The sequence below is a fragment of the Babylonia areolata genome, chromosome 18 (assembly GCF_041734735.1).
Source record: "Babylonia areolata isolate BAREFJ2019XMU chromosome 18, ASM4173473v1, whole genome shotgun sequence".
Lineage (NCBI taxonomy): Eukaryota > Metazoa > Mollusca > Gastropoda > Neogastropoda > Buccinidae > Babylonia > Babylonia areolata.
The window spans coordinates 60,194,182-60,209,313 of record NC_134893.1 but is presented as its reverse complement, the minus strand read 5'-3'; positions in this window follow the sequence as shown (position 1 = coordinate 60,209,313).

Sequence of the window (15,132 nt, the reverse complement as noted above, 5' to 3'; positions counted from 1 at the left end):
GTGCTGCGTACATGAAGGTCTGTTATTTAAAAAGACACGTGAAGACCCATGGTGAAGCAGTTGGAGGTGAGTGTACTGACCAGTTGGATGGCGCCCTGAAGGTCAAGTTGTTCACAGCTAGGGTCTAAGGGGTTGAAAACTGTCATGAGTTATTTCACAACCGGAGAACCCACACAAGGGAAAAACTTGCACATGTGACATTTGTGGGGTGGCTCTCTCTTTCTGTGGAGTCATTTAGTTGACAATAATCCAGAGAACCCACACAGATGAATTTTTTACCAGTGTTACAGTCTGTGTGGTGGTTTGCTGTGATACTGCTTATTTAACCTTCACTATTCTTTGTTATTATTTACCTACTTATTCATGCGTCTTGGGTCTGTCAGACCCATTCTCATTGTAGAGTCAATGAAGCAGTGCTGCCCTTCTAGCCCAAGCAGCACATCATGGGTTTGTGGAACCCAAATCTTTTTCTTTCTTTTGTGTGTGTGTGTGGTTTTTTTAGGGTCAGGGAGGGGATACACACAAACCCAACCTGCACATGTTTGTGTTCATAAATTATATTGTGTTCATTGGAAAGTGCTTGTCTGTGAGACTGCAAAGTTTGGAAAGGGACGAGGAGTTATTATTTGCAAGATGTGCTAATTTGTTGACAAATGAACTGAGACAATAGAAACTGTGCAGAAACAGTTCCCATATGAATTGGAAGCATACAATAAATTTAGAGTTAAAAATTGTAAGTAAAAATTAATGAATAAATAGATGAACAATTTTTTTTTAAATGTAAGTAAAAATTAATGAATAAATAAATGAACAATTTTTTAAGGGATTTTTTAAAGATGAAAATGGGTCTACAGAACCACAATGTATGGTGTGGGTTAACAATAAATCATTCATTTGAGGATCCGCACAGGTGAGAAAGTTCACGTCATGTGTTCACTCTATCCTGCAAATTTCACCCTGTGTCAGGTATTTTGAAGGTACACATATACTGATATAGGCCAGGAAATTATATAAGAAGACTGTTTTACGTAGGAACCACTCGAGAACATTTCTGGACCGTTTCAGATCTGAAAAGTGCCATTAACATTGTATGCTGACATGATGATGGAAGCATGTCAGTAGTACAATTGTGTGTGGGGGTGGGGGGGGGAAGTGTATGGTTAGGTGTGTCAAAAGTAAACAGATGTTCACTTATTGATACTTTGCAGTAACTTACAGGTACAGGACACCTGATCTGCTGTATCATCTTTTTTCTTGAAAAAAAAAAAACCCACATGGTTTTCATTGCAGATTGATCTGGTATCCAGGTCTGTTATAAGGCCAAGAATGAAAGCAGCTGCATCAATCCACTGGAAGTTATACTAACTTAGAAATTACTTCTTTTCTATTGCTCTCTTTGTTTTTGGCTTTTCCCTTTTCTTTCTGCTGTCTCTTCCTTTCTTAGATTCTGCTTTGCTGGGCCATTCACCATTTTTTTCAGGAAAGCCTTTTTTTTCTGAGCTAGATAATTGTGTACTCTTACTATGCTGTTGTATTGATTTTGGCACCAAGGACACATGAGGTGCCCATTGGTAATTTTTGGCTTTTTATGCCTGTTATGATATATATTGATATGTATGATATATCTGATATATTACAATTGTTTATAATGTATATAATTATGTTCATGTTCTTTTTTATGATAAATTTGGGGAATACTTAACATCAGAGGCTTGTCAGGAGTTGTCCAAGGGACATGTGCATGAATGTGACAACCATCCTACTAAGTGAAGGTCCTTTTGCCATCACTCAAACACACACACACACACACACACACACACACACACACACACACACACACACACACACACACAACATGACCAGGTGATTATATTGAATCAGTCTGTTAACACATGTGAGTTTTAAAAAAATACAAGGGTCTTTAAACTTTAATGTGATACCCACTTAATCAGTCACGAGTAATTAGTGTGCTATTGTAGTTTTCCTGTTTCTGTTGTTGTGGTAGGCAGTGGTTTCATAATTGGGCATTGTTATAATGTTATGTACATATGTTGCACTTTGGATGTGTGAGGTGTCCAATGCCAGTTTCTGGTTTTATGTGCCTGTTACTGATAATTTTATCATTTATGTGTTGTGTATAGTTGTTTTTATGGTCAGCTTAGTTTTTATAATCCTGTGGCAAAAAAAAGAAGAAAAAAAATTGATGAAATAGTTGACATTAGAGGCATGTTCTAGATTTATGTGCATTAACATGACTTTGCTTATGCCTAAGTTTATTTTCCAAGTTTTTTTCCCCCAAAGTTCTACAGGATCAATATCTCCAGTTTTTCCGCCCTGACACGCTTCTGTGGTCAGCTGGACTAAAGTATAAGCAGTTTCAGTTTCAGTTTCAGTAGCCCAAGGAGGCGTCACTGCGTTCGGACAAATCCATATATGCTACACCACATCTGCCAAGCAGATGCCTGACCAGCAGCGTAACCCAACGCACTTAGTCAGGCCTTGAGAAAAAAAAAAATAATAATAATAATAATAAAAATAAATAAATAAATAAATAAGTAGTGAATAAATAATAGATAAATACATTAAAACAACAACAACAACAAAACTACCACTACTAATAATATGGATAAGGCACAAAAACTTGATGAAGTCAACTATAAGCATACATACATAAATAAATAAATAATAATTATAAAGTAGTAGTAGTAGTAGTAATAATAATAATAATAATAAATAGATAGATAAATAAAAAAGACAACAATGATGATAAATAAGCAAATAAATGTAAAACATGGAGACACACATTCACACATACACCCACATATGCATAACAGATATGCACCAAACATGTAGTTTCACAGATATGAAAGCACAGTCAAATACACATAAACGTACATGAACCCCAACACACACACACACACACACACACACACACACACACACATTACCCTGCACCTCCTCTACCCCCCTCCTCCACACACTCATTTCTAGCCTACATATCACAGCTTCCATGGCACACACACACAAACACACACACACACACACACAGATGAACACTTACTTGTACAAGCACACACACATACACCGATATCCCCCACCCCCAACTCCACACACATATATACAAAGATATATATATACACACCCGCACGTTCCAATATTCCGTTGCTCCCACAGCGTAGGCATGCATACACACACATACCTCATCCTCTAGTTTACCCCCCCTCCCCCCCTGCACTCTCCCCCCCCCACCTGCCCCCCACCCCCTCTCACACACACACACATACACATACATACGTGCACAGAACTCTCCTGACAGTTGTGTACACTTACTCTCTCGCGCTTTTAAAACGCACTGAAACACACAGACCACACATACACACAAACACACACATACACACACGCACAGAGGCTGCCACTGATTGGCTGCAAGAGGGATGGGAAAAGATCTCTGATGCCAAGAACGTGGCGTCTAGTGTGTTGCTCAGTCTATCGTATTTGGAAAAGCCCACAGAGACTGTTCCATTTTGAAGAAATTTGCACAATGTTGGTTTGGAAATAATGCCGATATTTGTTTGATTTGCAAAGCATCGTGCTCTACCTTTCATGCTAGACTTACGGCGGCTCCCTCTCTCTGCTTTTATTTCTTTGAGGCGATCGATGGTGTGATGGCCTTGTACCTGTTCTTTTTTATATTCTTTGACGCTTCTGAGGATTTCCGATTTTCCTAGATGTATGCCGCTCGTTGTTGTTGTGTTACCAGTAAGTCTGTCAGCTGGCTCATTTCCCTTAACTCCTGCATGTCCCGGGCAGTATGACCATGTGAGTTTTTTAATCTGAAAGTTGCGCATTGCCTTATGCCACTCTGGGCTTTCCATTCCATTTTCAATTTTCTGTATGAGGTTCATTGAGTCGGTTAGAATCATGGCAAGTTGGTTTCCGGGCATATGGATGGACGATAGCCACTGGAGGGCATGTGTCACAGCTTCAACTTCCATCGTTAGGCTGGAGGTTGTGACTTTGTAGGCAGCATTCTCTTCCCTAACTGTTTTTCCATTTTGTTTCGCGGTGAATCCCCAGCCGGATTGGTCTTTGGTGACTGAGCCATCTGTGTATATGATGATGTCCTCTTCTTTACTGTTTTCTTCTATGAGTAGCTTCACTTCCGCATCAGTTTTGCCCTCTGGCCATTCCCAACAATGTCTTCCTAGAGTGGGTGAAATGGCTGTGTTGAATAGATGGTTGAGGTTTTCGGGGTTTTTCTCCCATTCTTTTGTTTCTTTCAGGTCTTGTAGTCGGCATACTAGCTGGATTGTGTCTTCTGCTTGCCCCATCCATGATCTTTCTCATCCTAGACGGCTGCCTTTTGGTGCTTTGACTGTGTCATGCAGTGGGTTTTGAGGGTTTTCTAATGCTTTGAAGTAGGTCTTAACCTGTTCTAACTTGTTTCTGGCCTGCACTGAAGGAAGGTCAAGCAGGTATCGCATGGTTTCCATGGGTGTGTCTTTTGTTGTTCCAAGGATCAGCCTCATAGCTTCATTTTGAACTCTTTCTAATTTTAGGAGGTTGCTTTGAGATGGTGTTGTTAGCCCAAGTCCGTAGTCGATCACACTGAGGACGAGTGATTGGTATAGCAGGAAGAAGTGGTGTTGTTCAATACCTTTGGTTGCCATTGCTTTTAAGACTGAAAGGCCCTTTTTGCATTTGAGAACAGTATTTTCCGTATGTTTTCTGAAGGTCAGCATCCTGTCGGAGTGTATTCCTAGGTAGCGTAGGCATTCGGTTTTCTCGATCTGAATCCCGTCGAACGACACAGGTGGTGGTGATTTGCTCGCGGTTCTGTTGTTGAGGGTCCACAGCAACGTTTGGGCTTTCGCTGGATTGATGGAAGATCCTGTGTCTTTGCACCATCGAGCAATATTGTTTAGTTGTTTCTGGACAGCTTTAGTTCTTTCCTGGGCATCTTTCGAAGTTTTGAAGACCAGGCCATCATCCACAAGAGTAAGCACCCAAGCTATTCCATTGTTGTTTAAGTCTGCAAGGCCCTTCGTGTAGACATTGTAGAGGACAGGAGAGAGCGGAGACCTTTGTGGCAGTCCCATGGATAGTTTAGAAGGTGCAGACATCCAATCTCCAAGGCATAGGATGACGGTTCTTTCCTGAAGCGCTGCTGCTATCCATCTTGTCAGTGTCAAACTTACTCCATACCTTAGTAGCAGCTCCATGAGGTGTGCAAACTGGACTTTATTGTAGGCATCTTCAAGGTCGATTGCTACTGCTAGTGTTTCTTCTTTTCTTTGAAATCCTTCATACACCTCATATGCAAAAACAGCTGCATTTTCCCATGTGGACTTGCCTGCTCTGTAACCACCTTGATTTGAAGGGAGAATGTGCCTGTGTTCAAGATCCCTTGCAAGTTTCCTGGCTATCATGCATTCCATGAGCTTTCCAGCAATGTTTTGCATGGTTAGGATCCGGTAGCCGCTTACCTGACGATGGTCCTTTCCTGGTTTTGGTATGAGTTTTAAGAAGCTGTGTGTCCAGTCCTCCGACACATGTCCATTGTGGAAACTGTTTTGATACAGATTGAAAAGTTTGCGTCTGTCTTCTTCCGATAGCTCCTTGATGTCCGAGTAGTGAACTTTGTCTGGGCCAGGAGCCAATTCTTTCTTGCATTTAGCTGTTGCTTCGTTTAGATCATCTATTGTCAAGTCATCATCGGGTCCAGTCTGCATAAGGGTTTGGTTTAACTCCTCAACATATTTCTTTTTCTCATCTAAGTTTCTTTGATCGCTCTGTTGTATGAAACGATTGACCAGGGCGGATCCTTTTTCTTGGTTTGTCTTAAGCTGGGTTCCGTCAGTGTCTAACATGTCTGGGGTTGTTGTTGTGCACGTTTTCCCTTCCATGCGACATTAAAATTGCCAGAACTTTGTCAATGTTGTGTCATAACTGAGTGCCTCGCAAAACTGTTTCCACTTGTCATTTTTGGCCTCTTGAGCAATGATTTCAAACTGTTTAGTTTTTTCTTTCATTTTTGTTTCAATATCTTTGTCCAGAGAAGGTTTTGTTCTTTCTTTTTGCCAAAGTTAGACAGCCACATGTTTTCCTATCCATGCTCTCTCTGTGTCGGTATTCCACCATGGGGGCTGAATAGTTTGCATCCTGTTCGGTGCCGTTCTTTTGTTTCTTCTGCGTCTTAATTTTTCGATGATGGTTGTCTCTTTGGTTTCATACTGAAATGGATCATGTGGTTTCATACAGGGTTTATTTGACAGTTTCTGTGGACTGAAAACTACCGGGAGGTGGTCACTGCCTTGGTGTGGAAGCGTCACTGCATTCATTTCTGCTCTGAATTTTGGAGATGTTAGAGTGATGTCGATCACACTGTCACTGTCCCCTTGTCTTGTTCCAAGGCGAGTTGGGGATGTGGTTGTTAGTGGGCTAAGAAAAATTTCCCCTATCATTCCTTCAAGTGCGAGTCCTTGTGGGCTGGGTTCCGCTGGTCCCATAACTTCAATATTGCATTAAGGTCTCCACAGATAATGACTGAGTCTCCAAATTCATTCTCTATTTCCTCTATAAAGGCCCAATCCTCTTTTGTTGTGCAGGTTCCTGGGTGAACCTAGGCATTGATGAGCATGATGCTTTTGTGAATTCCGTCAGGTTTTTCAAGATGCACACCCACTAGTTCACATGAGTTGTTGCACCATTTCTCTAGATTTATGGTGGAAACTTTGTTTTTTAGGTTTTTGTTCAGTATGATTGCTACTCCTCTTCCTTCATTCCTTTGAAATTCTCAAACTGTATTGGTCTGTCTGCACTTGTCCTGGTCTCTTGGAGACATAAAATGTCAAAATCATATGCCAATTTCTCAATTATTGAGATTCTCATTCTCGCGCTGGAACAATTCCAGCTGCCGATTCTAAAGAATTTCTTTGACAGCCGCTCTGCTTTTGTCATTCTGCTACCTAAGCACAATCTTTTCCCACCTCTTTTGCCACGCCGGTTTTGGGGATCTGAATTTATGTCTTGTGTTAGTATAAGCAACAACAATAAATGGTATAGTAATTTGGTGCTACAAATAAAAATACATATTTATGGATCAAAGTTGTTTCTAAGATCATATGTTTCCAAAGGTCTGCCACCTAGACTTATGTATTGAAGTCTCTTGGAAGGAGATTGTCAGAATAACGGGCCTTTCATGACTCAGCCCCAAGACACTGTCTTCGGATTTCCAAGGCAGATGATCCATCTTCAAGGTTACTGTATTAAACCTGTGTTGCACATTCAAAGTGAAGTGATTGTGAAATTTTTCAGTTTGATTTTGTCAGTAATGAATGGGGGAAAAAAGATGATGCTTGATTGTTTTGATTAATAAATGAACATGCAAAGTGACTGTTCCTTTTGGTGTGTTTTTTAAAAAAAAACAACAACAACTCTGTGAGTGGGTGATTGTTTCCGGAGTAAAATGGGTGAAGTGTACAGTGTGGTGCATTGTGGTGGCAGTTGATGATTACATGAACTGAAGAAAGAAAAAAAAGAAGAAAAAAGTAAGTGAACAGTTCACCAATAGTTACACTGTCAAGGAAGGTGAAATTCTGATTATTGATCATTACAGAGACTGACCAAACAACTGTATGGTGACTGACTGTTGCAGTTACAGTAACAGGCACCACTCAGACATTTTTTTTTTTATGTGTGTGTGCATGTGTACACACACACACACATGCACACACATATATATGCACAGTGAGGGAGAGAAAACACTCAACTTCAGCTTTATGGGGTTTGTAAGGAAAACCAACTAGTATCACCTCGTCATTATTAGATATCCAAAACCAAAACACCCCCCACTCCCACTCCCACCCCCAAAATCATCACACACAGGTGGCACACCAATACAACAAACTGAAAGACCTGCCAACCCTTAGCAAGACTTCTCAGTAACATTTTGAACAAAGTGTCAGTAGAAGTTACATTTTTTATTTGCACACCAATGTATATTCTGTAACAGACACAAATGTACACACAATCAAAGACACGATTATTATATTGTCTGCTGTTGATCCAACAAACTCTTGCGCCTAACATTCACCATAGCCATTGTCTTTGTTCTCGCACAGGTGTGTTGTCAGGTGGTGTTGCTCACTGGAAACATTTGCCCAAACAACCTTCCAAAATGATCCACCACCCTGCGGTATATTGTGCTAACACCAGGAACAAAGCAAACTATTCATGGAGTATCAAGTTGCTCTCTCTCTCTCTCTCTCACACACACACACACACACACACACACACAAACACACACACACACACATGCAAACACACACACACACACACACACACACACAAAACACACACACACAAACACACACACACGTTGAGGTGACCTACCCTCTAACGGGAAATCAGAAAACGATTTGTTTTGAACTTTACAAGATTACCTTGGCAGTACTTTTTGACATTTAGTGGAAAGAGGTCGTGCAGCAGTGACAGCCATGCATGCATCCAGTGAAGTAGTGTATCTTTCATCACGAGACTGTGGCCACAGGACTGTAACTAACAGGATGGTTTGTTTTGATATTTGTGAGAAAAAATAAATGTGAACTTCGTAGATGACAAAAAAAAGAGAGAAAATAAAACAACATATACATTCAAGTTAGATTCATAAGCACACAGCTGTACATGCTGTGTACAGTGTTACTTTCAATAGATGATTTTAGATAGATAAACAATACATACATACATACATAAATTACTTTAATGCAAAAAGCTGAATACATAGCAGAAACGCATGAAAAACAAATCCAAATCAGCAATGAACTGAGCTTTCCAACCTTCAGCTGTCAGCATATTAGACGCGTGACAACAGTGTTTAAGGTGATGACCTCTATGGTGTCAGGTTTTCCCACCTCGCGTCATATCAGTCTCATCCCCGTTTCTCTTTCCCACCCCTCACTCCCTCCGCCTCTTCTCTATATCTCTCCTTCTATCCTTCTCTTTCTCCCTCGGTTCCCTCTTTCTTCCCTCTGTCCCTGTCCACCTGACATCTGAAATCACACCAACACCATGCCGAGTCGAAACAACCGGCAACCTCTTCCTGCCCATACCCTCCAAAACCTGATCATTACTGACACTCATGTTTCGGGCATGGGACTTACTATGTCTTTTGCCGGCGGACAGTCCCAACAGAGATAATCTGACATACTCGTTCTGTGCACTGTCCCAAGCGAGCCTATGACCAAGACAATTATTTTTGTGTCGAAACCTGGGTCACACAACGCAAGACATACAGTAGCACATATTTGATTTTAAGGAACTTGTGACTGTAGCGGTCTTCAATGAACTCATTATATGGTGTTGATGATGAAAGCATTTGCGTTGCTGTGGTCTACCATACATAGAACTGGCTTTCTACTGCCCCACTACCAACCATCTCGGTTTCAAAGACCTGAACATGTTCTGTCACTGGTTTTCTGCAACTGCTCCTCCGCCATAAGATTCGCACACGTGTCATGTCGCTCACTGCACAGCCCTTTCAGTTCCCTGTAATCATTGAGCGCATGCGAGTGTCAATCTGTTTGGAAACCACACGCCCAGCAGTTTATGGGGTATTATTCAGAGAAATATGTGTTGTTCACGGCATTGGTTTCCAGAAGATGTAGCCTCCCTTTCACAACCAGTCTTGTGAGGTGCATGGTCACTGACTTTTTTGGCAGTTTTCGTTTTGTTTCTCAAGGAGGCGTCACTACGCTCTGACAAACCCAAATACGTCACACCACATCTGCTGGACAGATGCCTGACCAGCAGTATGACCCAACACGCTTCGTCAGTCCTTTGTGCCAGAGCCGGGACAACACTTTTAATTGTTACTATGGCTTCTTTTTTTCAGTACGCAAAGTGCGTGCTGCGCACGGGGCCTCGGTTTTTCGTCTGATCTGAATGACTAGACACGCAATTTTGATTTTCCATGCCCTCCTGGGAGAAACTTGAAGACTGACGAGAGTGGGATTCGAACCCACACTCTCACTGATTCTGTATTGGGAGACTGATGAGCGTCTTAACCATTCTGCCACTTTCCTCTCTCCTTTTTTGACAACTGAGATGGCCCGAAGTACAAGACATGTTCACACCGTGGAGATGCTCGCTGCAGTCTGCCTTGCTCTGAAGACTGGTGAAGTGGCGGACTCAGCCCATCTCCACTTCATTCTCTTGATGATCGAGTATAGCTGTTGGTGGTCTACATTGTGGAAGGACACAACTGAGGCTGTCCTCAGATGCACACACACACACGCGCGCGCGCACGCATATTTTCGCACGTACGCACGCACACACACATACACACACACACCGTGACGAGAAAGACCAACGTCAAGAATTACATCTTCACAACGAAGTACCTTTACTCCATCTTGAACTTTTTTTTCATTAACAACGTGCGTTGCTCAGTTTACAACACAACACTTTCCCGTTTGAAAATACAAATTTCCAGTCTTTCACCATTTCTGTGAATAGTTCGGGCCTCTATAAATTTGATCTTTATTTTCAGCACAATCATATGAAACACACCCACATCCACTAACCCCCCCACCCCCACCCCACCCCCCCCCCCCTCTCCACACACACAAACACAAAGTTTGAGCTTTGGGTTAGGTTGGAGTTGGTGGACGGGTTTGGGAGGGATCGGGTTAATCAACTGATCTTTAAAGTCAGTATTATAACACGTGTTGGTGCCTGAGATCCGCCCACGCGCAGTAACGGTCTTCTTTTGTAAATAAGCGAGAAACTACGCCGGGGAAAAAAACGAAAAAAAGAAAAGAAAAACCAAAAACCAAAAAAAAACGCTGTCAGTAAAAAAAATTCCTGCAAATTGCACAGAGGCTTACTTCCCCGTCCATATAATTGTACCGTAAAAGAAAGGTTGTTGAGCTTGATTCCGCTGTTTGGATGAGGTCAAATCAATTGACATGGCAGTCTAGACGGGGAAAGGAGCACTTCAGCCGCGGTGCTTAAGGCCAGTACACACAATAGACCGGCACATGCACATAACCTTCTAAATACACATTTTGGCGTAACGTGGAGTGTAAAACATCTGTCAAGTGAAGGTTACTGACTGATTGATTAAATCATTGATCTTGGACTTTTCGCCTGATCGACAGACGCAGACGCAGCCCCTCCAGTCTTGCAGTTTACGTGCACACACACACATAGTCTCTTTTCTTCATCCTGTCCTTTTTCATCGTCGTGTTGTTGCCGGTTTGCAGTTTAGGTTTCAGAAAATGCATTTTCAGTGAGCACAGTTTACGATGATGTAATTCTACTTTGAGTTATACTTTTCACTGAGGTAGCGGGATGGCGGAGCAGTTGAGCATCGAACTGGCAATCAAAAGGTTGTGAGTTCGAATCCTGGGCGCACTCAAAGCTGAAGAAAAATGTTAAGAAAATGGCTGTGTCTGAGTAAATTTCGCAGAAGCCAGCAGTAGTAGGCCTGACAGTTGCATTTCAGGATATGCTTGTGTGTATTAGTAATGAGTAAGTATTGGTAGTGTTAGTATTAGTAGCATAGTTATCGTAGTTCTGCATGAGCCAGCACTAGCAGCAGAAACAGTAGCAATCGCAGTTGAGGATATGCCGGTGAGCATGGTGTGTTCCACCTGAGGTCTCAGTCCTTGGGTTGTTGAGGGTCTTGTCACCTTGATCGCTGTGATGTGCCGGACTGGACTGTGTGGACTTGAACTGGTGATGAACTGGACTTGCCCAGCACAGCTGTGACGGGGCAGCAGTACCTCCGGCACCCCCCGGCCTATGGTAAACTGCCTGGACAGCCTGCACCTCACAAAACAAAAGAATCAGAACAGACATTACTGAACCCCATCGAAGTAACTCAACAGCAGTGAACTGAATGCGTACAGATCATTGAGTTTGGCTGAGGTGATTTTTTGGGATAGTGAAAAATGCTCGAGCTCTGTCAGGAAGCCATTCACTTCATCCTCTAACAATATCAGTGTTCTCTCTCTACAAAACCGCACATGGGCCTGTTTGTACCTGTTTGTTACCTTATTCTATTGTGGGGCTTATTTCCCCCCTGGTATATTCCGCTATGTCTCTCTACGAAACCGCACATGGAGCTGTTTGTAGCTGTTTGTCACCTTATTCTATTGTGGGGCTTATTTCCCCACTGGTATATTCCGCTATGTTTTGTTTATTTAATTGTTTGTTTGTTTGTGTGTTTTTTACGGTGCCATGATGGTATGATTCCTGAAAGAAAATACATTCAAGGGTTCGCTGTACACTAAGGTGTTCGTTGGTGACGCTGTCGAGAGAGAGACTGAGACAGACATACAGACAGACAAACAGAGCCACAGAGAGAGCTGAAGATAGACCCGCCGGAGAGAGACCTGGGGAGAGAGAGAGAGAGAGAGAGCAGACAAACAGAGCCACAGAGAGAGCTGAAGATAGACCCGCCGGAGAGAGACCTGGGGGGAGACACAGAGAGAGAGAGAGAGAGAGAGAGAGAGAGAGGGATTTAATTTCATGAGGAAATAAGTAAACACGTATTTGCAGAGCATCATGTGATAAATGCATAAATGCGATCAACAAGAGGAAGAAAATAAAACAGAAAGGTATTTCCTGACAGACATTGAGAAACATAGGATGGGCAGAGGGTAGGGAGGCAGAAATTGGTGCTGGCGCGTGCGTGTGTGTGTTGCGGCAGAGACGGTTGCAATGCGGCGTCATCACGCAGTATCCAGCGTGCAAACGATAAAAGAGAATGTTCAACTCCGCCCCCATGCAGGGGGCAGACAGGCAGCCTGCATCAATGACTCAGCCATATCACAAACTGACACGATGAAGGCTTTGCTCTGGTGTAATACCAACATTTCATCTCTCCTAATAAAATGTTCTCCGGAGAAAAAAAAAATCGATCTACTTTCGACTAATTTCACCTCTCCCAACATAATTTTCCCCGGAGAAAAAAAAAATCGATGATCTACTCTCGATTACTTTCACCTCTCCCAACATAATTTTCCCCGGAGAAAGAAAAATCGATTTACTCTTGATTTAGATTTTCCATTCGTGAGAGAAATAGGTCTAAACACCCGTTTTGACCAGTGACTGACACCTATTTCACTTATGAATTATTGTAGAGAAAGTTGTATTGGGCTGAGATTCCGAGTCAGTGCAAACAAAGCGGGTTAACAAACTAAGAGCTTAGTACAAAAGAGGCGGCCCTGCCCTGTGGTCAGTATATAATGTAATAAGTATATTGACTGCTGCCACTAAAGTTTTCGTTTCACAGAAAGGCCGGTTTGTTTTCCGAGTCACTGGTGTACTGATGACCGCGGTATTTTTAGATTTTATCATTCCGTAAAATCCGAGCGTAAAATCTAGGCTGACTCGGAGACAGCGTGAATCAAAACTCAGAGGTAATGTCGGCCTACAACCATATTGATCAAATCATATTTCTTTCTTTAGATTTGACGGGTTTGTGACCTCAGTTCCGGTATTTTTCCGACTCAGTCCAATGAGATGGCAGTTTTTAACCCCATCCACACCCCTTCAAAGCCGGCTGAAAGGTTTGTACGACCTTGTCCGCATGCAACCACGGACTGATACCACACTCGATTAGTGAAGACACTGCTTCAGAAACACGTAATGCGCCGGTAAACTCAGTGATGAGACTCATGCTTTAGTTAAAGCTGACTAGACTTCACAGCAATATTATTATCAGCTTTCAATAAATGATGAAGCCAGTGGTAGGCTATAATTCCCATCAAGTTAATCTCTACACGAAAGACAGATCATGATGGTTCGGGCAACGATTTTTCTCATGTTCTGATCGGGTGCTGAACTCAGTTGTATGATGCAAATTCAAGGCGACTCCGTACAATACAATGACGAACCCCCGTCGTGTTTAGACACACGCAAGAGATAAAGCAGCATGTGGTTAGCAATTTACCGCTTCATAAGCTCCACCAGTATGGAATCCAAGGAGTCTTCAACTGCTGGACCTCGGCCGAACAGAGGCTTCCTCGCTGATAGGCAACATGCTTTTGTTGTTGATTAAGGTGCCCAGTCCGAGTTTGGCGGCTGTCAGATGTGGAGTCCCCCACTGAGGAATCTGTTATACTTGGTCCCTGCCTTTCTGGAATACATCACCCTGACGCCATCTAATCAAAATCCTAACTGTTTGCCAATGACGCAGCAACCTGTATCATGGTCACTTGCCCAGACCTTGAAACCACTGCCCGAGAACCAGCTACAACAGGACTTTGATCGCCTTGTTGCATGGGCGCAGCTGGGACTTGCAATTCAATTCGCACTGAGTGGTAACTGCTTTGCCGGTACTTCCAGTCACCTGACTCCACTGATATTCTTCCCAAATGAACTCCACGGCCACACACTGGCACTGGAATCACTCACCATGTCAAGGAACCTCAGTGTAACGCTTCACAAGGATGCAGTCACCTAGGATCAACACACTGACGACCGGCGATCACCGCCAAGAAGGCAAGACACTTGGTTTTCTACGTAGAAACCTCCAGATCAGCAACTTAACTGAAAGAGAGAGTATACCCCAATCTCTGTGGTCTTCGTGAGGCCTCTTCCCGAGTACGCCAGTTCAGTAAGGGGTCGAAACACACAGGCCAGAGTACACAAACACGACTGGGCAGTACTACAGCGAAGACAGTGCGGCGCACTCAAGTTCGTCATGAATTACTGCCACAACATCTCTGCTGTTGATGCCATGCTGGAACATCTTGGTTGGACGACCCTTCAGGACAGGAAAGAAAGCAAGGCTCACAATTCTCCATCCACTGTGGTCAAGTCCAGGTGAAGCACAACAAGCTGCACGACAGCCTGCTAGAAATCAGCGCCGAAGAGGACATGTCGAGCATGCAGTTGAGGCTGATTCAGTGCATGACAAACCACCGGAGCTTCTCCTCCCCGCGCACCGTCAGAGTCTGGCACTTCCTCAACGTGGAATGAAGCAGCTTCCATCAGCACCACTCTTTGACAGTATATATATATATATATATATATATATATATATATATATATATATATATGTGTGTGTGTGTGTGTGTGTGTGTGTGTGTGTGTGTGTTGTGTGGGTGGGTGGGTGTGGGT